This window comes from Lemur catta, chromosome 7 (assembly GCF_020740605.2).
Source record: "Lemur catta isolate mLemCat1 chromosome 7, mLemCat1.pri, whole genome shotgun sequence".
NCBI lineage: Eukaryota > Metazoa > Chordata > Mammalia > Primates > Lemuridae > Lemur > Lemur catta.
The window spans coordinates 54,209,282-54,235,141 of record NC_059134.1 but is presented as its reverse complement, the minus strand read 5'-3'; the positions used below and the strand labels follow the sequence as shown (position 1 = coordinate 54,235,141).

Genomic DNA, 25,860 nt, shown 5'->3' with positions numbered 1-25,860 from the left:
GAGACACAGGAAGGTTAAGACAACGCGTCCAAGGAACTAGCCAGGACACAGTGGAGCTGGGATTCAAACCCAGGCAGTCTGGCTCCAGAGTATATGCCCTTCAATCACTTTGTTTTCACTGCCTCTTATTGATTTTCCCCAAATAGTCAAGAGCCGGGTGTAAGTAAGAGGAAAGAGACGCACATTAAACTGCCAAAGGTCCACTTGTACAGCACTCTTGCTACGCACATCTTCTCTGTCTCCAGCTTCTGCTGAGAACTCTGGACTCTTCTCACCAGGCAAATGCAATAGCCATATCTTCATTTAGTGACTATTTACTGAGCACTTACTGGGCCAGAACCTATGCCAGGCTTAGACAGGGCCTTGTATAATGCACACAAAATGTCCCTCCTTGGGGGAGCCCCATATTCTCTCCTTCTTAGGGCTCCAAACTGGCCCTTCTCTAGGCTGAAGTTTCCCAACTGAAGAACAGAGGGATTTGAATAGACATGAAAAAGGGGTTCTTGGGTAAATAAGTTTGGGAAACATTAGGTTAGCATCCTCACTGTAAGCCTTCTCAGAGCCTTTAGTATGCTCACTGCAGGCCTTCTCAGAGCCTTTAGTGCGCTAGTAGCCCTGAGAACTACCAGGAGGGATTCAGTGTACAATGATTCTCAGATCACTCAACAAGGAACCTCTCTTCCTTTAAAAAAATGCACACACACACACATTTTGTAGGGATGATGTATCATAGAACGCAGTTTGGGACATTTTCTCCTAGAATAATAACTACTATGTCAAATTTGTGTTGGGTTTTGACTGTCAGTCCTCTGGCAGGACTGTGAGGCTGGGGACTCTGTCTTACTTATATCTGCAGCTCCTGCCTTCAGCCAGGCCCAGATCAGAATAGTTCTTTGAAAGTTTTCTTCAGAGATGATACAAGTGAGTGCCGTAAAACAAAATTCCAGGACTGCACCAACACTACAGACATTTGCCTGCATCTCTTATTCTCCCTCCAAGGCGACAGGCGTTTATTTCTTGCCTAGATGAATCTCAGGCTACAGTTTCCTATTCACCCTGGACACTCCTTGTCCGGGCACAGGGCCCTTTGCCATCTGCCCCGTTCACGTCTTCTGGATCCTCCCCCTCTTCTCCCTACGCATCCCCTCCGTGATTTTAACTCTATGGAACCGCAGGCAGTTTCCAGAATGCAGCATGGCTTCTTTCAGATGAGGTTCACACCTGCTGGCCAGTCCTCAGCAACCTTACCTGTATGGTTTCCCATTCTTTAATCCTTAGCTCAAGCTCTTGAGGTTTGAAACCTTCTCCAAAGCCCCTTCTGGCTCCAAACCCCCAAGGTTGGACTAGATGTTTCTTCTCTGGTGCCTGCACTGTTACAACCCAAACTGCACCCAAACTGGGTGAGGATGTGCCCCGAGTTCAGATACCCCGTGCATTCTGCACTGTGGGTCAGACTTAAACGAGTTGGTAGGCCACTGATGTTACCTGCTCTCCTATTTAAGATGGTTCCAGTTCCTGAGTGAGGCTCAGACTGAGACTTTTAAAATGCACACAACATTCCCCTTTCTCAGCAGCTCTGTCTGACAGGGATGGGGTGCACCTTGCTCTTCTGGTACCTTCGGAGCCCGGGAGACCCCTCGACCTCTACAGAAGAGGTCTGCTGAACAGGCTCACAATTTTGTAACAAAATAAAAGCACAAAGCTAGAACCGAGGCACACTTTGTCGGATCTCATTCTCCCAATGTATTTTCTTCACAGTTTTCCAACTTCTACAACCATCAAACAGCTTTGGCATGACAGTCATCTTCCACAAATGAAAACACGATTGCATGCAGTGGTGTTTCCGGCACTCTGCGGGGAGCAGATTTCGACAGAAGAGGCAGGAAGGAGGAGGGAGGCGATCAGGGGAGCTGCAGCTGGAGCCAGGCCCCTGCAGAGGTGGCTGGGCCTCCAGCTCCACCGTCTGTGGGTGGAGAAACAATCGCTCCCCTTGGACCCAAAGCACAAGGCTGCCTCCCAGAGCTGAAGGTGCCAGATGGAGCCTACTAATCTGAATGCGCCACTCTGCCCAGGCAGCAGGGAACCAGCAGCAGCAGGAGACCTAGAGACTTCTCCCCGGCTCTGTCTTCCCCTGGCTCTGCTCGGAATTCCCCTGTTCTCTGGGTCTCTGATTCCAGTCTGAAAATGGGAGGGTCAGATGTGATCAGCAGCTCCTGTCTCCTGACTGTGTCCACAGCAATAAATGCACCTGACACCTCAACTCGGTCCACATATGCACATTTAGAGGGACAGGAAACTGAAGTTTTACCTAACAATGCTTAGGTTTATGACCTGCTGTATTTTTCTCCTCTGTTATGCTCATTTTATAAACTTTTATTGAAGTATGACGTAAGTAGAGTAGAGGGTACATGCTGTAAATGAACAGCTTGGCAGATTTTCACAAACTGAAAACACCCATGTAACTTGCACTTGGATTAAAAGACAGAACAGTGCTAGTACCTGGAGAGCCCTCTGCGTTCCCCTCCACGTACCGACCCTCCCCAAGGGCAAGCACTACCCAGACTGCTAAAACAGAGATCAGCTTTGCCTAGTTTTGCACTTTATTAAATGCAGTCATAAAGCCTCTTTGTGCCTGCTCCCTCCTTTCAATTTTGTGTTTCTCGGGGTCGTCACTATCGCTGTGTGCAATATTCTACTGTGTGACTATGCTGCGCGGTCTCCATTCCGCTGCTGGTGGCCGTGTGTTTTGGTGGACAGACGAGTGCGTATCTCGGGCGGATATATCAGAGAGTGAAAGTGCCTGTATGCGTATGTTCAGCTTTAGTGGACGCTGCTAAACAGTTTTCCAAAGTCATTAAACCAATGACACTTCACCCAGCAGTGTACCAGAGCTGCAGTGGCTTCACATCTTTGCCAACACTAGGTAGAGTTTTTTTCATTTTAACCATTCTGATGGGTACATAGTAGTATTTCATCGTGGTTTTACGTTTTGATTCCCTAAAGACTAATAATATTTTCATATGCTTTTTGGCTATTTGGATATCTTCTGTGAAGTATCTGTTTGAGTCTTTTGCCTATTTTTCTATTATGTTGTCTACCTTTTCCTTACTGATTTTAGGAGTCTCGTCTTTTTTTCCTACCATATATATTTTGGGGATGAGATCTTTGTTGAATACATACAATGGAAATATCTTCACCTACTTTATGGGTTACTGGCTCACTCTGTTTTACTTTAATAAATTATGATCTTGAACAACCAAATTCATTACCTGCTAATGGACTACAACCCACAGTTTGAAAAACACCACAGTACATGACTCTGCAGCCTTTCCTGGTCTGGACACCCGAGAGGGCACCTCTGGCCAGTAGCATCCGCACCTGCAGCAGCACCTCTGTATCTACAGGCAGCAGCTATCCGGAGAACAAAGGCTGCAATATTCACTATATTTAATTTCCAAATTTAAAAAAATCCTTATTCCACATCTTAAATGACAATGGTTTCCAATTCTCTTGAATGTGAAATCTGCTAGCCCCACAGCCCAGATTAAGGGGAGAGACTGGGAAGGATGGCCGAGGTGTGGGGACATCCCCGGAATTAGCCCGTCCTCAGGGCCAGGGGGTGTGTTTGCTCACACAGGCTCTCCAGCCACCAAGGGGCCTGGGCTTCAGGGGAACGGTCTTTTGGAACCAAAGATATCTCCAGAGGTTCCTTTTATCCGATAGGCTAAGACAACATTTCCTAAACTCTGGTGGAAGACATTAACCACGGGAGAGAGGCCACTGCATATCCTGAGCATTCTCTTGGTGTGAAGGGAACATCTTATGCAGCATCCTCCCAACTGCTCAGAGTAGCCCTGCCCACAGACTTTAAGCTCCAGGAAGGCAAGGACTATGTCACTTCTTGTCAAATAATGCGACCAAGGTCACGTGGCTAGTTAGCTATAGAGCTAGGTGGGCTGACTACATAGGCTGTGCTTTGATTCCTATGTTACACCCCTAGAGGCAGCCCTGCACCATGTGAAGAGTGGTGACCACATCCAAACAGCCAAAGATTCACATGACACACACACGTACATGCACACACATGCACAGACACGTGTGTACACAGATCTGTACATGCACTCACACACATGCTGTTTCACTCAGAAGTCTGTGGGCTGGACTCTACTGGTTCATTACACACTCAGCTTATCTGAGTATCTGAGTTTTAGCCTTTCACTTGATTTCCAAAGTATTGAAACAATCTGTAACACATGAATAATGCAAAAGTGCATATATGTATAGGGCACTTTACAGTTTACGAATCTCTTTCACACTCAATCTCTCGGCTGACACTCATTAACCAGCCCTCTGAACGTGCATGAGTGGTGGGTGATTCGCAAGGCCTCCCAGGCTGTGGGTCTGAGAACCCTCATTCTAGGGACACCAGGCCTCACTGTCCAGGGCTGGGGCTGTGGCAGCAGCTAGAGGTTGGCGGGATTTGTGCAGCCTCTCAGACCCATGCTAAATGTTTCCCTGTTAACTGTGTGTTTCCACAGCAACCCACCATCCTTGTCTGACTCTGAGAAGTAGGGTTTTAACCTCACCAACTTTCTGGGATTGGGCTTATGTTTGCAAGAGGGTTAATGGGATGTGAACAACTTCTCCCCTATCTCTAATAAGTACATCCATACTCCTTGTTTCTCTTCTTATTAGAGTCTCCAGCACCTCCTGTCTTTTTCTCCAGCTAAAGTTAAGTAGCTCCATTACGACTTATAATACTAGGGACTGCCACTCATGGAACATTTCCTATGTACCAGGTGCCACATGCTTTGTGTGCATTATCCCAGTACATCCTCACACAAATCCTTTGCAACGCGTATTAACGTCTTTAATTCACAAGTGAGGAAATACATGCTTAGAGACGAGAAGTGACAGTCCATGGCCACACCCGCAGCAAGTGATAGGGCTGGGACTGGACCCAGAGCCCCCTCATCTCTAAGTCCTGGCCCACTTGAAGCAGTGACAAGCAGCAACTCTTCACCGTGAGTCAGCAACACCCTCACCGTGAGTCAGCAACACCCTCCCTAACACCCTCCATATGGAGGCAGGGGGCACCTCGGGGTCTGTCTCGTCCTCGCTTCCTCTGAGCTCAGAATGAGGAACAGACTGTCCCGAACACACAGCAAGGGTACAGCTGGGACTGCAGCCCAGGCCTCCTCACTGGGGCCATCCTGCCCTGATTCTCAGCCATCCACTGGGACAAAGGACACTGGCAAGGCTCTGTCTGGATCCCAGGCTGGTGCCTCATTGTAAGGAGACACTTACTGGGTTGAAAAGAAGGTGACCAGGGCAGGAGCTGCTCTTGAAATCAAATTATGAAAAGTTATCGGAGGAACAAAGTAAGAAAAGATCGCAAGGAGGAACGAACACTATCTTTACGTTCAACCATTTTTAGGACTGTCAAGGAGACACGAAAGAGGCCTGGCAAGATGTGAGGAGGAGTGGGTTTCAAATGCAGATTATGGAAGGACTCCATAAAATTCCTAAATGTGAGGAGGTATTAACTTCCCCAGCAGTCCCTGAGGGTTCAAGCGCAGGCCAGGGATGCAGGGATGCTGCTGTGGCCTCCAGCACCCATGGGGAGTGGACCTCCAGCACCCATGGGGAGTGGACCTCCAGCTCCCATGGGGAGTGGACCTCCAGCACCCATGGGGAGTGGACCTCCAGCACCCATGGGGAGTGGACCTCCAGCACCCATGGGGAGTGGACCTCCAGCTCCCATGGGGAGTGGACCTCCAGCACCCATGGGGAGTGGACCTCCAGCTCCCATGGGGAGTGGACCTCCAGCACCCATGGGGAATGGTCCTCTAGCACCCATGGGGAATGGACCTCCAGCACCCATAGGGAATGGTCTGCCTCCAAACCTGTTCACCTCCAAGACCCCACACACCTTTGGAATGTATAGAAACCTCACAGGGAAGGCAAGCAGCAATTCTGTATTCCTCGCTCATTGTTCTTGAGGGGGGGACTATTATAAAATAAATGGAGATAAAGTCTACCTATTAGTGCGTATTTAAAAGGTAGAGAAAAAAAGCACCCATAACATTAACTTAAATCATGAATATTCTCTGAAGTGTAAAAAAAAAAAACCAACTCACTTTTCTTTAAATCTTCTTAAAAGAGTCTAAGAATAGTCCTTCAAATAATCCTTGAAGTATGCAATTTTAATTTGGACACATGGTAATTTCAGTCTACCTGTTGAAAGAGACAAGAGAGACATCAGTCATTTTTGACGAGGATTCTGTTCTGACAAGTGGCAGAGAAGATTCTGGCAGCTTGGGGGGTGGGAGTGGGCATTGGTAGGAGCAGCGTTCGCTTTGTGCCCAGGCTGAAGGCTAGTCACTGAACACTCAGAGGAAAGGGGCAACTACGGTAGCTACCAGCACAATGCCTGGCATGTAGCTCATGCTCAATAAATAGTTAAGGATTGAACTAGTAAAAGGACAAGATGGGTGAGATTTGTCATCAACTTTTCATGCAGGGAGGTACCCTGTAGGGTCATCTCTTCAACTCTTAGGGAGAGAATTTCCAGGAACTGGGTGTCTCATGGAAAACAGCACAGAGAAAGGCATATGGGGCAGTGAGGGGAGCAAGGGTGTCGGAGCCAGTCATAACTATGCCCAAATCCCGGCTCTACCACCTAGAATCGCACAACTCTGGGCCGGCTTATTTATTTATGTTCACTGTTGTTCTGAAATTGGATACTTAGCCCATTCATTAATTTTCAGTCCTTCTTTTTTAATACAAGCATTTAAGGCCATACATTTCCTTCTAAGTGCTGTCTTGGCTATATTCCACAACTTTTGATATCGAATATTTCTTTGATCATTCATTTATAAGTATTTTATAATTTCTATTATCATTGCTTTTTGACCTATGAGTTAGTTGGAGGTATTTTTGTAAATATTTCTCAATGTAGTTTTTTTTTTTTTAAAAAAACTCATCTTTCTGTTATTGATTGCTAACTTAATTGACCTGCAGTGGGTGAATACGGTCTGTAGGATACTGATTCCTTGAAATGTATTGAGACTTTTTTTTATAGCCTAACATATAGTCAATTTTTGTGACTGTTCTATGTGTGCTTAGAAAGAATGTATATTCTCCGGTCCTTGGGTATAATCTTGGGCTGTTTTTTTTTTTTAAAACCTCTCTGCACCTTCATTTCCTAATCTGTAAAAAGGCACGTGAGCAACACACACTGGTTCCCTCCCACTGCTTAAAACTATACTCCCTGACACAGAGGCGGTGCAGACAGAGTGCACAAGAAAGAAATTGAGGTGTGCTGTTTTTTGTTTATAACACTATTAATAACAATGCCCTACATTTATAAAGCATTTAAAAGTCTCCAAACAATGACCCCATCTGTCATTTGGTCTTAACAAATCCATGTAGTGTCGCTGAGGCAGGTATAAGTGAGGCCCCTCACAGAGAGGGGATGCACCAGTGGGTGTGGTGGTTCACTGAGTCCTCGGCGCTGGAACCCGAGATTGCTCCTTGACTGCCCCTCCCCCTCACGCCTCACCCCTGCTCAGTTCTCAGTTCGGTGTTCTGTGTTCTGTTGTCTCTCAAATCCTTCCTCCTTTTCACCCACAATGTCTCTGTCATTTCTTACCTGCTTTATTCCAATAGATTATTAAGTCCTTATTGTTTTAAAAATACAACTACAGGAAGTGAAACCAGACAACATCTTCTGGGCAGGTGTGGTTCTCACACGGGGCTGGGGCTGGGTGCTGGATGCCAGAATATCGGTCATGAAGGGGAGAGTGACAGTTACATGTTGAATGGGGCATGCGTGGGCTTAGGGAGCTTAGGAAGCACTGTGCTGGCTTCACATATTTTTCATCCAGCAAAACAGCCCTTCCCACGACCTTGTCCTCCATCCTACCCCAAGTTCTTTTTCTCCTTCTCAGAGAGATTTCCTGAAAGAGTCATCTAGACCACCATTTCCTCCACTCCCACACTCTTCACAAATCACCCCCAGAATGTTCTCTTTAAGATCACAAGGATGTTGTCACTGCAAATTACAGACACCACTTCTCAACCTGCAGTGGCCTCTCTGGGTCGCACACCAGCATTTGTCCCCCCTCTGGAAACTTTTCTGCCTCAGCCTCCACGACACCAGTCTCCCCGATCCTCCTCCTTCCCTCCGAGGACGTTCTCTGCCTCGTTCTTAGATTGTGTGGTTTGAACCGGCACTACTGTGATTTAATTAGAAGTGTTTCCACAAGATAATAAACATAAACCACCATGTATTAAGTACATGCCATCACTGTGCTAAACATGATTTTATTTCCCTTAATCTTCACAATAACCACCTGAGGTGGGCATTATTAATATTCCTATTTTACAGATGAGAAAGCAGAAGTTTATAAAAGTTATGCAACTTGCCCAGGATCGCTCAGCTACTACATGGCAGAATGGGGATTCAAACCGCAATCCATCTAATCACAGCCCACGCTCTCAGCCACCACGCTCACTCACCCCACCCTCCTATGCCCTGGCTCCCGTGACTCGCTATTCTTCCACCACGCCATGCATTTCATGCTTCCATGTTGCTTCCCCCTGAATGCAAGGCCTTTACCCACACTGTGTGCTGAGGAAATTCTATTCAATGTTCAAGGCTCAGTTCTTCCCATAAAGCTATTTGCAAGCCCAGGCAGGTTAATTAACGCCTTGCTGTGGCAGCTCTACAATGATACCAAACCATTCATTCATTCAACTGACCACGCATCCATCTCTGTGCAAACAGGGGAGAAGATTGTTTATCCTGAAGTCTTCACACTAGAAGCACCCAAAGGAATTGTTTCAAAGGACATTTTATGCTCACTCTTTGAAAAACTATATCATACTATTGTCAAAATTAAAGAAAATTTGCTAGAAGTCATGGCGTTTGGGGGAGGGATGTACTTTGCTTGGCGTTTGTGAATGACTGATGTGTCAGGAATAGCCGTCTACGTGATCTGGCCAAGGTGGTTTCCAAGGTCACTGTACCAGGTTTGTCCAATTTCCCTTACTCAATTCCCACATTTTAAGATCCTATTTACACATCAAGCCTGGCTCAAATACCTCTTCATCTTGAAGTCTTCCCTGATTCTCCTCCCCCAACGTGTACAAATGAACCTGGACCCCCACCATGCACCACAATGTATCTGTGATATCCCTGCTGGCACTTGGAATTTAATCACTCATAGCTAATTCTACATTTCAAAAAGCACTTCGACATATTCATTTCATATTTTTACCTCCCCTTCTGGTCTCCTTGGAGCTAAGTGTTGCATCCAATTCACCTTAGATGTCTTCAGGACCAAGCCCAGTGGCTGCACAGATGTCAATGAGTGAATGATTGATTGAAACTAGATGACATTGGCCTTGAATGGGAGAGGCCATCCCAAACCCACTCAAATGCAAGCACCCAGCAGCGTATTAGGCAAATAGTAGGTACTAAATAAATATAAAATCCTTCTATCCCCTTTCCACTTCCCAAAATATAAGGATCAGAAAAGTGGGACAATGTGTCCATGGAGCCCGTGGTTTCTGAAGGCTCGTGTATCATTGTTCACAAACACGTGGGTACAGTAGTGGCTTTTGACATTTTCAGGGATGAACTAGGCACTGAAAACCCACATTTGGACACATTCTACCATCCATAATCAGGCAATGAGAATCAGAGCTTTGAAGGTAGGCAAGTCCTTCAAGATGGGCTGGCACAACCACCTCCTTTTACAGAGGAGAACCAGAGGGTTCCAACAACCACACGCCACAGGACGAGAAGGCTGTGCAGATGCATCTTCCCTGTCCCCTCCTAGACTTGAAAATGAATCCTCTAGGAAACTCAGTGCTCTCTAAATGGCTAAAAATAAACTCCCAGAAACTTCATCTAGATATATCACGGCTGTAATTTACAGCGTCTAGAACTTCAGTGTGGTATAATTAGCAAATGGATTACAATAATTTATTTTTGGTTTAAAAGCTCGAATGAACACGACCTTCCAGTAGAATGGAAAATAAGAGGCTGGGAGCCAGCTATGTTCCTCCAGCCCCTTCCAATGCCACGATTTTAGTGCTGGCTGGCATTTCTCTTCTGACATCCGGCGGACAGGCCACAGGGAAGGACTGAGACTCTGAGTCGTGGGAGTTCTGGGGTAGAGCCACCCAAAATGGCCAATGTTCATCCTGCTAGTGACCAGGAAGATGTCCAAGCTCACCCTTTCAAGCCACAGGAAAATCCAGAGGTAATCACCAGGGAGGAAAAAAGAGTCACCAGCCTTAAATTGATGCAGAAGAAGGGTGCACATGGAACAACACATACCAAAGACTAATTCCATGGAAGGTTTTTCCCCTACAAATTCTGGGCACCTTTTCAGAATGGCTTTGCCTCACTTTCCTCACTGCCAGGAAAAGTTTGTTGTGATGTCTCTGAGCAGGCGACATCAAAGGATGGTACCATGAGCGACACTGTCATGCAGCTAAAAGAAGGCTAGACTGGGTTCAGGGAGGACCTGAGTGCAGGTTTGGGTTTGTGCCATGAATAACAACCAGTGCAAGTCCTTTTTATACAATGTCAAGTATCTCACATGATTGTTATGGAGGTTAAATGACAAAAATGTATGAAAAGGGATTTGTAAATGAATATGAGTGATTTTTCTTGAATGAATAAATTTCCAAAGTAGCTCTTTCTGATGAGGAGTTTTTCTAACCAGTGCACTATAGAATAGTGTAGTACGGGCCAAGGTGGAGCAGCAGAAAACCTGGGAAGTTGTCTTCTTATTCTCTGAGCAGAGGCAAGTATGCCAGCAGCGCAATCTGGAGGTAGGAAAGAGGGATCCCGACTTGGGTCAGAAGCACGAAAGCAACGTGCCTCGCCTCCCACACGCGTCTACCAAACCAGTCAAACATCAGCCCAAATACCCACGCATATCCTAGAAGGTGGGATGATAGTGGCCAGGTAGTGTGGGAAGCCAAAGCAATGCTTCTCCCAGCTAAGGGAAGGGAGTTGTTATTTTCTGAGCATCTGCTGTGTGCCAGGCACAGTGCTGGGCCCTTTTGCACTGGGGCTCCTCTCCAAGCCACCTGCAGCTCCCCGCCGTGGTGTGCCTTTGCTCGTACTGTGTGCGGCTGTGAAGCCTCCTCTCTCCTCTCTGCCTCTCCAGCCAGTCCCTAAGCAGGAAGGCCCAGACTCTCATCCTCACTCTTTCAATTCTTAGTGGTCTTAGGTAAGTCACTTCTTTTGGAAGAACTTCAGTTTTCTGATCTATTAGATTGGGACAAGAGCCCCAGACACGCCTGCCTCACCAGATGGCTTTCAGAGCCCAAAACGGTGGGTGTGAAAAGCTTTGGAAGCCGTGTGAAATCCTTCAGACCCGGAAGGCTATGTCACCCCTTGTTCAAGCTCCTCAACAGCTTCCTACTGCTCTTAAACAAAAATGTCTACTTGTCCTCTGCCCACCTTGCCAACTTTATCTTCCCATCTATCCCCTTGTTCCCGAGCTCTGTCCAAACCAGTCATCTTTCAGATCCTTTTGCTCAGGAATGCTGTCCCCAATTCTGGGAGTTACCTCCTCCCCTTTAGGTCTCAGCTTAGACTTAGAGTCACTTCCTGGGGACAGCTTCCTTGGCCCCTCAGAGTAGGGGCCTCTACTCTACATTCTTCAGAGTCCTTGTGATTGCACACCTAGCTGAGTATTTGATTAACGGCTTCATCTGATCAACATCTATCTCCCCAGCTAGAATGTAAGCCCTCTGGGGCAGGCCCACCGTGTGTCTTGTTCACCAGGATGTCCTTGGGGGCCAGGTATTCAGTGAACACTCATCTGTGTCTGTCTTGTTCACTGCCCTGGAGTAGTGCATGGCACATAGTAGGTGCTCAATAAGTACTTGTTGAATGAGGAGTACATTTCAACACAGTTCAAACCCCTCCTCTTTTCTGCGCTGGTCTACCGTGGCCCTGTCTCCCCTGGTCTCCCCAAGCTCTCACTGCCTTTTCCCTGCCCACAGGGTCCTTCCATGGATTATTTGCTACTGTGGCTTAGCCATTATCCAAGTGAGGAGCTCGTCTTTCTTGAGACAGCACAGTCACCCAGAGGGAGGCCGGAGAGGCAAACCAGGACCAGAGGGCATCTGGAAAAGGGGAATAGCTGAGTGTCTGAGGAAACGGTAAGGGCACATGGGAGGGGCTTCTCAGGGAGCCCGCTGTGGCCCACTTGGAGCTTCTGCCTCAGAACTGGTGTCTGGGGGCAAAGCTTCTGGCCTCAAGTCCTTGCTTCATGGGCTAAAATATGCCTCTCTCTCTCTCTCTGTCTCTGCTTCTCTCTCTCTTTTTTTGGTGTGAAATAAATGGTTAGCCATTAAGATGTAAAATGCAGCTGTCACAGTCCATAGAACCACAGACAGGTTAATGTGGGTTCTTAAGAATGCCATTTCCTCATATTAACCCCAGAGCAACGGCAACCTATCAAGAGGGACTCCGGAGAGCTCTGGAAACCTGCTGTTTTTCTTCTTTAATAATATTTGATGTTTAAATAATAGTTGATGTTTGTTTCCAAGTAGAGTTTGATAGTTTGTCTTTCTTACCCTCCCTCCCTCTCTCCCTCCCTCCTCTTCTTCCTCATACCTACTCTAAGGATATCTTGGCTTTAGTTTTCTCCCTGAAATCTGGGATATAAACATGCAGCTGTGTATCTGGGTCACATCTGGGGTTCTGAACTTGCCTCCTGTTGGGGTTCCCTGACCCCCACTTCCCCTCTCCACCCTCCACCGCCCTCCCCTCCCAGCCAACCCAGCCTACCTACATGTTGCCTGCCATAGAACTAATTTAACTTCAAAATGTTTAAAACTTTAAAAATAGTTTTTCAGTTCTTCCCTACAAGAGGTGAAGGGAAGTTAGACCTTTTGCAGTTACATAAACAGCAGAAACGACTAGGACGGGCCTCTCTCGGGAGGAAGCCAGCGGTGGCTCCGGAGGCCGGGCCTGGGTGTGCACTGTGGCTGCACCCACCCGGCAGCCTGGGGAAGTGACCACAGAGCCTGCCCTGCACATCCGACTATCCGGGCCCTGCCCACGCCAGCACCACATCACCGCTGGCAGAGACGACCTGTGCCGGGGAGGGTTATCGGCCAGGTGCTTGTCTGCAGGGGCAGCCTGGTACTCAGCTCCCCTCCGGCCGCTGTTTGTGTTGTAACAGGCACCCCAGCAGCAGTCCTGCAGGAGCGGGCAGGAGCAGGAGATTCTGGCATCGCCAGAAATTACTTGCAGACCCTCAAACGGGGCAGGCTCTCTCAGGCATCCCACACTTTGTACATGCTATTTCCTTGGTCCCTGTCACCCTCATCTTTCCCTGAGTAATTCCTTCTTGTCCTTGAAGACTCTGTAGAAGGTCACCTCCTCCTGAAAGCCTTCCTTACTCTCTGGCAGGATCAGGGACCCATCTTGACCTTCCATAGCCCCCCTTCTATGCCTCCCCTGCTGGCCCGATTCTCCCCTTTGTGAAATGGTCCGAGTATTTGGCCGTCTCCAGCGAATGTCTCCTGTGAGTCCCCACCAGTGCAAGGTGCCTGGCACAAAGGCAAAAATAATCAATACATTAATTAATCTATGTATTGACTCTCTGCCTTGCTTCAGAAAGAATTTAAGGAAACACAAAGATCAAATATGTCCCCGAGGAGCTTAGAGTCTGGTTGAATGGCAGACGCATAAGCATTTTTAACACATTAACTGCCATGTGAGTTGTATTTAGCTCATGCTAGTTTTGAGCCCGGGGCCTTGTGAAGTGCATGTAACTCACAAGTCTCTTCACCTTGGGAGATGCAAGAACTACTTTTCAAGTTGCAGATCACTCACACACAGAAAACAATAAAAATTAAGAAAATTTTCATTAAAATAGAAAGGGTCATTTTGTTTTTGAAGTTTTTATCCTATTTTTGTAATAAAACACCATGGCCCCAAAGAAAAAATTTTTTTCTAGTGGGGCAGTATGTTAAAATATATGATAAGGGCTGACATGATGTGATCTGGTTAAGGGCTCAACCCTCTCTGGTCAGGACCAGGCATGACACGTGAGGACGCTCAGTGAATGTTTCTTGAATGAATGAGATGGGTTGGGAGGGACCTAGAGATCACTTACTCCAAGGAGGGAAACTGCAGGTGGAGGGAAAAGGGACTATGGATGAGCCTCCCAGTTAGCAGCAGTGCAAGAAACAGAACCCGAGACTTTGCGATGTTAACTGGTAATCCTAAATCCCATTCATCAGGTGCACAGTAAGACAAGCTGCTTCTCTTCCATGAGCCTCAGTTTCCTGCCCCATAAAGGAAGGGGTTGGAGCAGCCCATCACTGAGGGCTGAGACTGAGGTAACCAAGAGCTAAGCAGTGCCCAGCTCACGGTCATAGGACAGTCTTACCTGTCTTATTCTGATACAAATTCAAGAAGCTGCTCACAGACAGCAGCCTTTCATGCATTTATTCAAAATGTGTACTGTATGCCAGGTGCAGGCAGACCTGGGCATAACCACAGGATATGATCCAACACTTCCCCTGCACCTGCTCCCCTCGTACAGGTCTCCAAAACCCTGGGCTGCCCCAACAATCTGCTCTACCACTTGTAGTAAATCTCTGATCTCTTTTATCACACTTTCCATCTTTCTTCCCCTTCCTTGCTTTCTCTCTCTTTCATACCTTCATTCATTTACTCATGCATTCAGCAATTGCTTACTAAGTCCCCACACTGTGCCTGGCTCTGTGCTCAGTGTGCTACAGCTACAGCAGTGAGGAAGGCCCAGGATTTGCCTTCTGAAACTAAGTGGGACCCTTTCCTGGTTCTCAGTTTTGTGCTGTGTGGCTGCCTGGAACACCCTCTTTACTGCCACCAAACTTTTACCCCACATCCAATGCCTCGTCTACAGGCTGCCTCCCCTGTAAAACTTTCCCTGACCTTCCCTGCTCTGGGGTCTCACAGTCCCTGCTTTCTACAATAATCCCACTGTATTGTATGGAAGGGTCGTGTCTGCTGGCCTCACTACTGTGAACTCCAGAAGGGCTGGAATAGTGTATTTTCATTACTGTAACCACAGCAGTGGGAAACACAGCAAGTGCTCGGGAAACCTTGGCTGAAACATGCTGCGATCCAACCTTCCTGTAACTAGCCCAGGCTCTGGGGAGAAGGCAGAATGGTCCCTCTATCCCACCGCCTGTCCTACCTACAAAGCCAGCACTATTCTGCTCTGCAGCTTCTCTCTGCCTCAGACATTGATTCCAGCTCACATGGGACCCGGGAACCCTGCTCCCTGCTTAGGACTTTCTGCAGCTTGCTGGAGAATGTGCATAATCCAAAGTAAGTAAATCTACCTTTGCAACATTTCCACAAATAAAAAGTGCCTATAGAGCCTTAAGCTTTTCTGGCTGAATGGAAAAATTTTGGTCAAGATTCTTTCAGGGGCCGGGCGAGGTGGCTCACGCCTGTAATCCTAGCACTCTGGGAGGCCGAGGCGGGTGGATCTTCTGAACTCAGGAGTTCGAGACCAGCCTGAGCAAGAGTGAGACCCCATCTCTACTAAAAAATAGAAAGAAATTATCTGGCCAACTAAAATACATATAGAAAAAATTAGCCGGGCATGGTGGCGCATGCCTGTAGTTCCAGCTACTCGGGAGGCTGAGGCAGGAGGATCGCTTAAGCCCAGGAGTTTGAGGTTGCTGTGAGCTAGGCTGATGCCACGGCACTCACTCTAGGCCAGGCAACAAAGTGAGACTCTGTCTCGGAAAAAAAAAAAAAAGATTCTTTCAGGAAGAGAGAACGAGCTCCCCCTATAAGGTTGTATTCACACTAGCCCAAGCACAGGAGGCCACGGATATTGGCAAGACCCTGCCTTGGCATAAGGTGGCTGAGGTTTCAGCTCTGTCTCTGTCGTGCTAGCTGCAGGGCCTCAGCAACTTACGTCTTCTCCCTGAGGAGTCTCATCTGTAAATCAGAACTGATAACACCACCCTTACATTGAAGATTAAATTAAAAGGATGCAAGGCTCTTGACACATTGATTGTGACACTGTCCTCACTCAGTAAGTAGTGACTATCAGTACTCTCACGGAGGAGCTGGGAAGGTGAGAAGAATATCATTTCTCCTTGTAGTTTACACTTCTGAAATTGATTCCACACGCATTGTCTGATTTAAGCCTCAATCAATAGTCCGTGGATGCATTTTATTATCCTTTTTTCAAAGAGAAGGTTACCAAGACTCAGAGAAGTTGAATGATTTGCCCAAGATCGCACAACCGGGAGATGTGGATGTTGACCCGGACTCACCAATTCTCTGACTGTAAATGTGGAGCTTTCCATGGCCCCAGGCCACAAAGGAAGCCACTTGCATGTGTCCCCATCTGGGGAGAAGTGCTCCTGCTCGGATGAACACCTCTGTTGGACTAGGATCCCCCCAATATCCCTAGTATGGCAGAGGTGGTTACTGCTCCCTGAACAGCCCCTGCTCTTTGCAGTGAAGTATAGAGAGGGTGAAGCGAGTGGCATGGACATGTGTCCCTTCTAGGCCAAGGGAACAACAAGTCCCTCCGTGCTGCTCTTCCTGTGCCACAGTGACCCTGGAAGCCATGGTTTCTAGACTGCACAGCTACAGGCCAGGCATTCTGCATGATCCTGGCCTGTGACATGAGAAAGAAACAAGTCTTTGTTGTGTCAACACCACTGAGTTTGGGCAGGGGTCTCTGTTATTATATCTTATCCTAGTCTACCCTGCATCTATGTAGACTGAACACCAGAAAACACCATATGGAATCATACTTTGCATATGGTATCTCATTTAATCCTACCCTATGCATAAGGTATCATCACCTTTATTTTGCAGATAGGGAAACTGAAATTTAAAAACAGTAAATACAAAAAAGTTTTAAAATAAGAAGAATAAATAACTTGCCCAAGGTAACATACATAGCTCATTTGTTTTTGTGCTTTTTGTCACTCCCATTGTCCTTAGTTTCCCTATCTGTAAAATGGGGAAATGGGGCCAGACCAGACACTTGTGACACATACCCCAGCTCTGACAAGTTATAACCGCCTGCCTGGCCCCCTGACACATGGCTGACCCTGCCGTGGAGCTTCCAGCGGGTTCCAGCTCCAGTCCCGGCCTGCGACTTCAGTCTTGCTGCTGTCGCATCTGCCCAGAGAGGAGGAGGGAGCCAGCTGCTGGCTCGCTCACTCCTTCCCTCAGTCACCTACTCATCTCACATAATTACCAACTCACTCATTCATTTATAATCATTTACTCATTCCTAGTCACTTCCCCAAATTTTCACTCCTTCACTCAAATTCACATACTTTCATGCATTCACTTATTAGCTTCTTTATTAATTTACTCATTCACTTACACATTCACTGAATCCTTTTTTTACTTATTTATTTCTTCATTTATTCAGTCATTAACTCACTCATTCATTCACCTTTTTGCTCATCCTTTTCTTCATTCACTCCCTTCTCCACGCATCCGCTCACTCACTCCCCGTCTACACCCTTCCTCCCTGATCCCAGCGCAGTGTCCGACCAGCAAGCAGAGCCTCCCTCTCAGCTGGGTCCATTAGTTCTCCCTCCCAGAACATTCTCTTCCCTTTTAGCATCCAGCTTGCCGAGCTGGGCAGGCATGTCTCCCGGCATGCAGGGGATATGCTCTCCACTCAGAAACAGATGTTCTTGTAATTACTGTTTCGACTTTCTCCCTCTAATGCCAGGAAATTCTTTCCACAAACTCCTCCAGCACACAGGAAGGCAACCACGCAGAATGGGCAGGGCGAGCAATGCCTGCGGGGGCAGATTCCAGGACACGGGCTATGCCTGGCGGTCAGCGCTCAGGAGACTTGGAGACCCCCTCACTCCAGGACTTTGCAACCTGGGGTCCAGGGCTGAGCTGGGGACAGCGGCAGCCCAGAGAGCAGCAGACTCTGTGAACCAGGTTAAGGAGTGTGAGGAGAAGTAGCCTGTCTCAGGACTGTGGAGTCTGGGCTTGGGTCACTGCAGTGACAGGCAACAAGGTCAGGGGAGAATGTGGAGGCTTATTGGCATGTGGCCAGTGAGAAACTTGTTAGCAACATCATGGCAGAAGATCAAAATCACAATTTACTGACCTCTTACCATGTGCTAGGTATTTCCCATACTTTAGGCTACTTGTTCCTCAATGATCAATCTCCGTATCTTTCATTTGGAAATAGAATCCCCTGAGTTTTAGCTGGTCCCGTGACCTCTCAGCCAAAGAATATTCCCAGATTCCCTTGCAGGGAGGTGTGACAATTGGGTGTGAGCCCAGGTGTATGTGTAACTTCTTGACTGTGTCTTTAGAAGGAAGCTGGATGCCCTCCACTTCCTCTTCTGCCGCCTGCTAGCTAAAGCGTGGCCCTATTTAGTGAGCCATCTTTGACTTTGGGCTTAAGGGTTATCGTAGGGTAGCAGAACAAGATAGAAGCAGCCCTGGTCCCTGAAGAACCTTGGGAAGCAGAACGTCTCTAACCCCCCAGCTGAGATTTCCCGTGCAAGAGAAACAAACCTCAGTTAGGCTCTGGCTACTGTTGTGTTGAGCTCTGTTCTTAAAACAGCCCAGCCAGGATTCACCCCAGGCCGAAACTTCTTTGCCCTTGTGGAGAAACTTCCTTTAGAGGAACACTCTTCCTTCTCTCACTCCCTTACTTATTTTTCTATTTTGCGGTTGAAAAGTGTCGCCTCAAAATTCATGTCCACTGGGAACCTCAGAATGTGACCTTATTTGGAAATATGTTTTTTGTGGATGTATTTAAAGTAAGGATTGGGATGAGACCGTACTCGATTAGAGTGGACCTTAGACCCGAGGAGAATGTTTTTTATAAGACAGAGAAGGACACACAGGGACACAGAGGAGAAAGTCCAGTGAAGGTGGAGGCACAGGTTGGAGTGATGCATCTACAAGCCAAGGGACACCAAGGATTGCTGGTGCCACCAGACGCTGGGGGAGAAGCAAGGGATGGATTCTCTCTCACAGCCTCCAGAAGGAACCAACCCTACTGGACACATGGATTGTGGACTTTGGTCTCTAGAACCGTAGGAGCATAAATTTCCATTGTTTTAAGTCACCAAGTTTGTGGTAATTTGTTATAGCAGCACTAAGAGACTCATACAGTCTCTGAGAGGAATGACAACTACTGAACTGGCAGGTTTGGGAGAAGCAACTGGACCTGCCTCATCCCTTGAGGTGGCCTACAGAAAGCAAACTTCCTCTCCTCCATGCAGTGGGATTGCCAAGTCTGTCTAATTCTAGGGTGAAGTCTTAGCAAGGCCCGCTGGCTGCAGAACTAAAGCCACAGGGTGGGCTTTCCATTGTAACTGGCACAGTGTGGTGCTCAAGACCATGGCCTTGGAAGCCAGACCACCCAGCATTAGGTCCTGGTCGGCCAGTTACTGGCTGTGTGATGTGGGGCAAGTGAATTAAACTTGCAGTGCCTTGGTTTCTTCATCTGTAAAATGGGGATAATAATGGTACCTACCATACAGAATTGTGAGAATTAAAGGGCTAGAACAAATAGGAAGTGCTAAACAAGTGTTAATGCTTAACTAGTGGTGATGATGCTATGTAAGTATTTGCCATTATTATCTGTCTGACTCCTCTATGTCTCAATTAATTTTGAATTTAGGCCAGGGAGATGGGTATTATCTTCTGGGTCCTCTGGAACCCCAATATTTGTTTAATCTTTATTAGCCTCATTTTGCAGATTAGGAAACTGATCCTGGGAGAGAGAGATGAAATGGTGAGCCCATGGTCACCCTTTGAGCCTCCTCCATGTACCCTGGCTGCTCAGTCACTGGTCTGGTCTGGTTGCTGGGCTTCCAGCTCACTCCTCTGGCAGCAGCCGGCAGGCCCTGGAAGGTCTCCCTCCTGGCTCTCAGGCAGTGTGCTGGAGCCCGGTGGGGACTCCCGCTCCAGCAGTTCCAGTCTGCCGTGCAGCCTGGCGGAGTGGGCATGGCCCATGTGAGCACCCGCAGTCTGTCTTCACACAAGGCCGGCTGACTCCGCAGCTCTGACAGGGCTGTGTCTACAGGCCTGAGTTGCGCCCCAGGGGAGCAAGGTGCATATGCTTGCACAGATGTGGCCCCTCTGCCTCAAAGGCCCGGAGACCTCATCCCTGGGTAAAAGCAGAATATTAATCTAGAGAACCAGCCTGCTTAGCACACACCCGAGGGCCCCTCCCCGTCACTGGGAAGACAGAGTTCCCCTTCGCCCAACTGTACTGACAGGCTGAGGAAAAGGGTGGGGAGGGCAGCAAGGCGAGGAAAGGAAGGGACATCTGCCAGGCTCTGTGCCAGGTGCTTCACATTTGGTGTCACATTTAGTCTTCACAACAATCCTACACTGTAAACCCATTTTAACAGATGCAGAAACTGAGGCCCAAGGAGCTGAAATCACTTATTCAGGCCATGTAGCCAGGAGACATCAGAGGCCTCTAGGCCTGGCGAGCTTTTGCTTTGACACCACATTGGACTGACTTTCTTCACTCTGGATAGGGAGGGGCCTTCGGGTCCCAACCAGACTGGGGCAGCGTCTACCACGCATTTCAGCCCTTGGTCACCAGCAGCAGCAGCAGCAGCAGCGCCGGCAGCACCGAATGGCGTTTGACACTTACGGAGGACTCTTCCATTACCTCCGTTCACTTGACGTTAAGTTGAGATGTGCTCTGCTAGCGATCTCAGGGAGAAGGTTCCAGAGCAGGGAGCTGAGGCTATTTCCTCTTCTGGGCCCCACTGGCTCCATTTCTGGGAGCGCCAAGGGCACAGGCCATAGGCGTGCTCTGCTTTTTAAGAGGCCTTTTCATCGGCGAACTTGGCCATCGTTTCCCGGTGCCCACTCTGCGCCCGGAACTGTGCTAGGGGCAGGGGCTTCAGAGATGAGGCGAACAGTCCCTGTCTTTGAGAGGTTTATGCATAAGTGGGGATTACAGACCCGGAAGATTAAGAATGATGACGATGATGATGATTTTAACACTTATTGAGCAATTACCATTCTAAGTGATTGATGCTTATTATCTTATTTGATCTTATTTAATCTCAATTTTGTAGGCAGGCAGTGATTAATCTGCCCAGGATGGATGGAGAGGCCAGTTACATCTTCACAGAGAAGCAGATATCAGAGCAGGGTTTTAAAGAATGAATAGGAGTTTGCCAGGCAGAAAACACGTGAGAGTGAGTCAGGAAGTTCCAGATAGAAGAAAAATGAGGAAAGCATGAACTGTGATCGAGAGGCACGAAACTGTGGTGTGCAGCAGGAATTCCAGGTAGTTCAGTATGGCCACAGCAAGAAGTTGGGGAGTGGAGGGTGAGGTATGATTTCAGAAATGAGGCCACAGAGGGAACAAGGAACAGCTCTTGGAGGCTCGTGAATGCCAGGCAGAAAAGCTAGACTTTTTATTTATTCATTAAACAAACAGGAGTTTTATTTGTTTCCTACAATAAATAGCTGGGGAAAAGCAGTTCAGGCTGGCACAGCGGATCAATAGAGTCATCAAGGTCCCCGGTCTCTTTTGCGTCCAGCTTTGCCACCCTTAAGGCTTTCCTCATGGTGGCAGGGTGGCTGCTACACCTCCAAGCCTTTGTATTCACAGAAGGAAGAAGGGGGAAGGGTCAAGGACAAAGATCTGCTCTTTGTGACAGGAGCTCAAAGTGGCAGGGTAGCTGCTACACCTCCAAGCCTTTGTATTCACAGAAGGAAGAAGGAGGAAGGGTCAAGGACAAAGATCTGCTCTTTGTGACAGGAGCTCAAACTTCACCTCATGGCCAGTGGGGACCCACTGAGGGGTCTGAGACAGAGAGGGGATGGTGACAATAGTGGCCAACATGTATGGAGCCCTGACTTTGCACCAGGGAATGCTCTCAGTGGGCACTTTATACACATCACCTCGGCTAACCCTCAAAGCAACCTTAAGACACAGATACTGTCATTATCCTTAGTGACAAATGAAAATGAGGAGACATAGAAATGTAGAGAAAATTGCCCAAGGCCAGGAGTGGTAGAAACTGGGCAGTTTGGTTCCTGAGTCTTGCTGTAATCACCACAGTCTCATGCACTATAGAAAGTACACTCTGACTGTGAGAAGCCCCAGGTGAAGGGGACAGGGCTGAGCAAGGGTGGTGGCCATGGGTGGAGAAGGGGGCAGGGAGGGAGGGGGAGATTCAGGACACAGAGAGGGACTGGTGTGGGGTGAGGTTGAGGGGCGAGGAGCGGAGAACCTCGGGTCTGTGTGACTCTCCCTCTCTTACCCAGCCCCTCTGTGTCCACAGGGCCTGCAGAGCTGTTGCTGGGCCACCAACGCTGGACACACACGGAGATTTTGAAAAAAAGTCATAGCACCGTGGCAGGCACAGCCTGACTCAGGGCTGACTTCCACACTGACACCCACATCATTACTGTCGCTCTGTGCAGACTCTCACCCTACACAGTGCCAGGGCCAAAAAAAGCATCAGCTGGTTTGCAGAGCTGGGGCCATGGTTAGATCATCGTCCCGTGCAAGGCAGATGGGAGCAGGGTGACGCTGACGTCTGCTGCTGACAGGAGCCTGGATACAGGCTCTAGGCCTGTCTAGAGGGGACAGGACAGAGATTCTGTGGCTCCCATTCCTGCTGTCCTCAAGCCAGTCCCTGGCAATCTCCTGAGCACCTACTATGTGCCACACCCTCAGTGGGATGCTGGGACATAGAAACAAATCTGCTTCTCCAAGGTCAAGGAGCTCCCAGTCCCCACAATGTTGGCACCCAGTGGAGGATACTGTGCCATAGCAAAGCACACAGGGTGCTGGGCTCATGGGGGGCTGGGCCAGGGGTGTGTGTGGGGGGATGTGAAACCAGCCTGGAGGTCTGGGTGGGCCTCCTGGAGGAAGGGCCTGCCACCAACTCTTCTCTTCCCAAAGAGCAGATTTGGCCAGGCAGAGTGGGGCTCCCTTTAGTGGGACTACATGGAGTAAGGGGAGAGGAGCAAAAGCAAAGCACACAGAGGACAGTCTTTGGGAAGACCAAGCCTACTGTGTTTCTTCAGCACACTCCTGGCTCCGGGTGTCCTGGTAGCTGGCAGACAGGGCCTCTGACTTTTGCAGAAAGCAAAGCTCTTAGTGCTTGCAGTGGATTGTAAAATTGACACAACCCTTCCCTTCCTTGTATCCATACCCCTTTGTGGTGTGGCTCTGCAGCTCCTCCCATAAGAAGTGGAGTCTATTTCCCTACCTGTTAAATCTGGGCTCACCTTGTGACTTGCTCTGACAAATAGAATGAGGCAAAGTGATGCTGTGTGAATTCTGGGCTTAGGCCTCAGTAGACTTTGCTCACGTCTGCCTGTTCTCTTGGAACCCTGCTCAGCTGCCAGGGGAACAAGTCCAGGCTAGCCTGCTGGATGACACTAGGCATATGGCCCAGTACCCCCTCATCCTACTTCTTTGCTGCACATGACAACCAGTCCTCAGCTGACCCACCAGCTGACCAACTCGTCCCCCTTTGCCTAGGACCTTCTTATTTTTAAAACTGAAAGTCCAACACCTCAGGAACCCTTTGAGTCAAGGCCCAGGAAAATGGGGGTGGCTGTTCACCCAGGCTGCCTTCAGATGCATGAGTGAGCCCAGCCAAGCTTCATCTAGGTCAGCAGAGCTGCCCAGCTGACGCACAGACCAGGGAGCAAGAATAAATAGCTGTTGTTCTAAAGCACCAAGTTTTGGGTGGTTTGTTACCCGGCAATAGATAATGGATACACTGGCATATTTGGGAATCAAGCCCAGGCTCTTGGCCTCAGTAGCAGTTGGGAACTGACCAGATTCCTCTCCTCAAGCTGGGCATTGAGTGGGTCATGAGGAGGGCACTGCGGCTCGGGGAGGTGAGTCACCTGCCTGGATCTCGGAACCGGGGCGTACCGGCGATGGAGTGCAGACCCAGGTCTCCGAAGCCTTCCCCTTCCACCACGCTGCCTCTTTAATCAGCACATTTGTGCTGCAGTAACTGAAGCGCCCCCAGAGACTGTTGATTTAACAAATTTCTGGTCATGCTCGGGCTTGCTGAGATGGTTTTCTTTACAAGATCCAGTGTCAGACCGTGTGGTGTGACCCCTTCTCCCAAAGGATGATGAGACCGATACTTAACCACAAGCCACTGTCAATTCCACTGTGGCCAGAGAGCAGGGCAAAGGCCAACGCTTGTCAGTTGGCCAAAGGGAGATGTTCAGAACATCACGAGGCAAAGGCTGGAAGCCACACACACTCTGGGCATGAACAAGGAGCTGACAGACAGGGATCTTAGTTCTGATTCTGGCACACGCCAGCTGCATGACCTTGGGCAAGTCACTGCCCTTCTCTGGCAGATTGAGTGTCAATTGATTATTTAAAGCCTGGACTACTCCCTGGGAAATCTTCAGGGGCAAGAACCATAAGGTGTTCAGCTTTGTATCCCATACCTGATATGGTGCATTGTAGCTGCTCAGTAACAGGGCAGGGGACCCTGGCAGATTAATCTGGAAGAAATGTATATTGTTTCCCTATTCTAAGGAAGAATGGAACTGGACTTTGTGTTTCTAGTGTTAGGGCATCTCTGCCCTGAAAGGTGGCTGGCTCTATTTCATTCCCAGGAGCTCTCTCCTGTCCAGCTGTTCTGCACACCTCAGACAGATTGTGAGACCTCGTAGTTTTGGAGGAGAATGGTACTAAGAGGGCTGATGTTCTCAGGAGTCTAGTGAGGAACGCGAGGGGCAAAATATAGCACCGAGAAGACCCTTCTCCTTCCAAGGGTCATGGAGGCTTGGGTGGGAAGGTAAAACTTTGCCACCTTAGGAGCCCAGCACTGGACAGACTGCCATGGGCCAGCAACTGTCTATGGGCAAAGCAGCTGTAGCTGCAGCAGTAGATCAAACAATAGCAGAGCTTTTCCATACTTGGGAGGTGTTATGAGTTGAATTCCATCCTCCCCCAATATTCCAGCATTGAAATCCTAACCATTAGTACCCCAGAATGTGACCTAATCTGGAAACAGAGTCATTGCACATGTCATTAGTCAAGATAGGCTGAGGTCATACCCAAGTCAGGTGGGCCCCTCATCCAATATGGCTGGTGTTCTGAAATACAGGGAAAACTTGGGCACAGACACCACACAGGGAGAACGCCATGTGAAGATGAAGGTAGACACTGGGGAGATTCTTCCATGTGCCAAGGAATGCCAAGGACTCCCAGCAACCCCCCAGAAGCTAACGGAGAGGCGTGGAACAAATTCTTCCTCCCAGCCCTCAGAAGGAGCCGACACCTGGCTCTCAGCCTTCGGGCCTCCAAACATGACTTTCTATTGTTGAAGCCACCCAGGTGTGGCACTTTGTCATGGCACCTGGCAAACAAATAGACGAGGGGGAGTCTGAGAGAAGGGGTCGCGGAGAGGACCACAGAGAGCCTTCTGGGCTCACACCAATCTGTGTGAAGGCTACGCCAGTTTAAATTTGACTTGAATAAAGGACTGGGTTACGTATAACTCCCTGGCCCCCAAGCATGGCCATGAAGCACTTTTCTCCATCGCATAATGGACAGTAAGCATCAAGGTGAAGCAGCCACAGAGCTCAGGGAGGCACCTTCCCCTGCTTCACAGGGAAGAGATGAAGGTCCAGAGAAGAGCAGCATTTTTGTCAGGGTCCCATGGCAGGGAAGGGGTAGAGCTGGGACTAGAGCTTGGGTATCTCCAAATGTCTCTCTCCAAATACCAGCGCGCCTCACCCAACAAGCATGAAGGGCTGTGGCATTTGTGTGAAATGCTGAAGCCTCTGTGGGCACAACTGTATATTTAGACAGTCTCAAGAAGGGA

General features: G+C 48.5%; 1 protein-coding gene across 1 annotated transcript in view; it reads right to left on the bottom strand.

The window, feature by feature from the left end:
- Window positions 1-25,860, bottom strand: part of TENM4 (teneurin transmembrane protein 4) — a 499,427-nt gene that overhangs the window by 431,248 nt on the left and 42,319 nt on the right. Inside the window, 1 exon segment of the mRNA XM_045557253.1 lies at window positions 6,141-6,237. The gene's annotated coding sequence lies outside the window, so the exon portion shown is untranslated.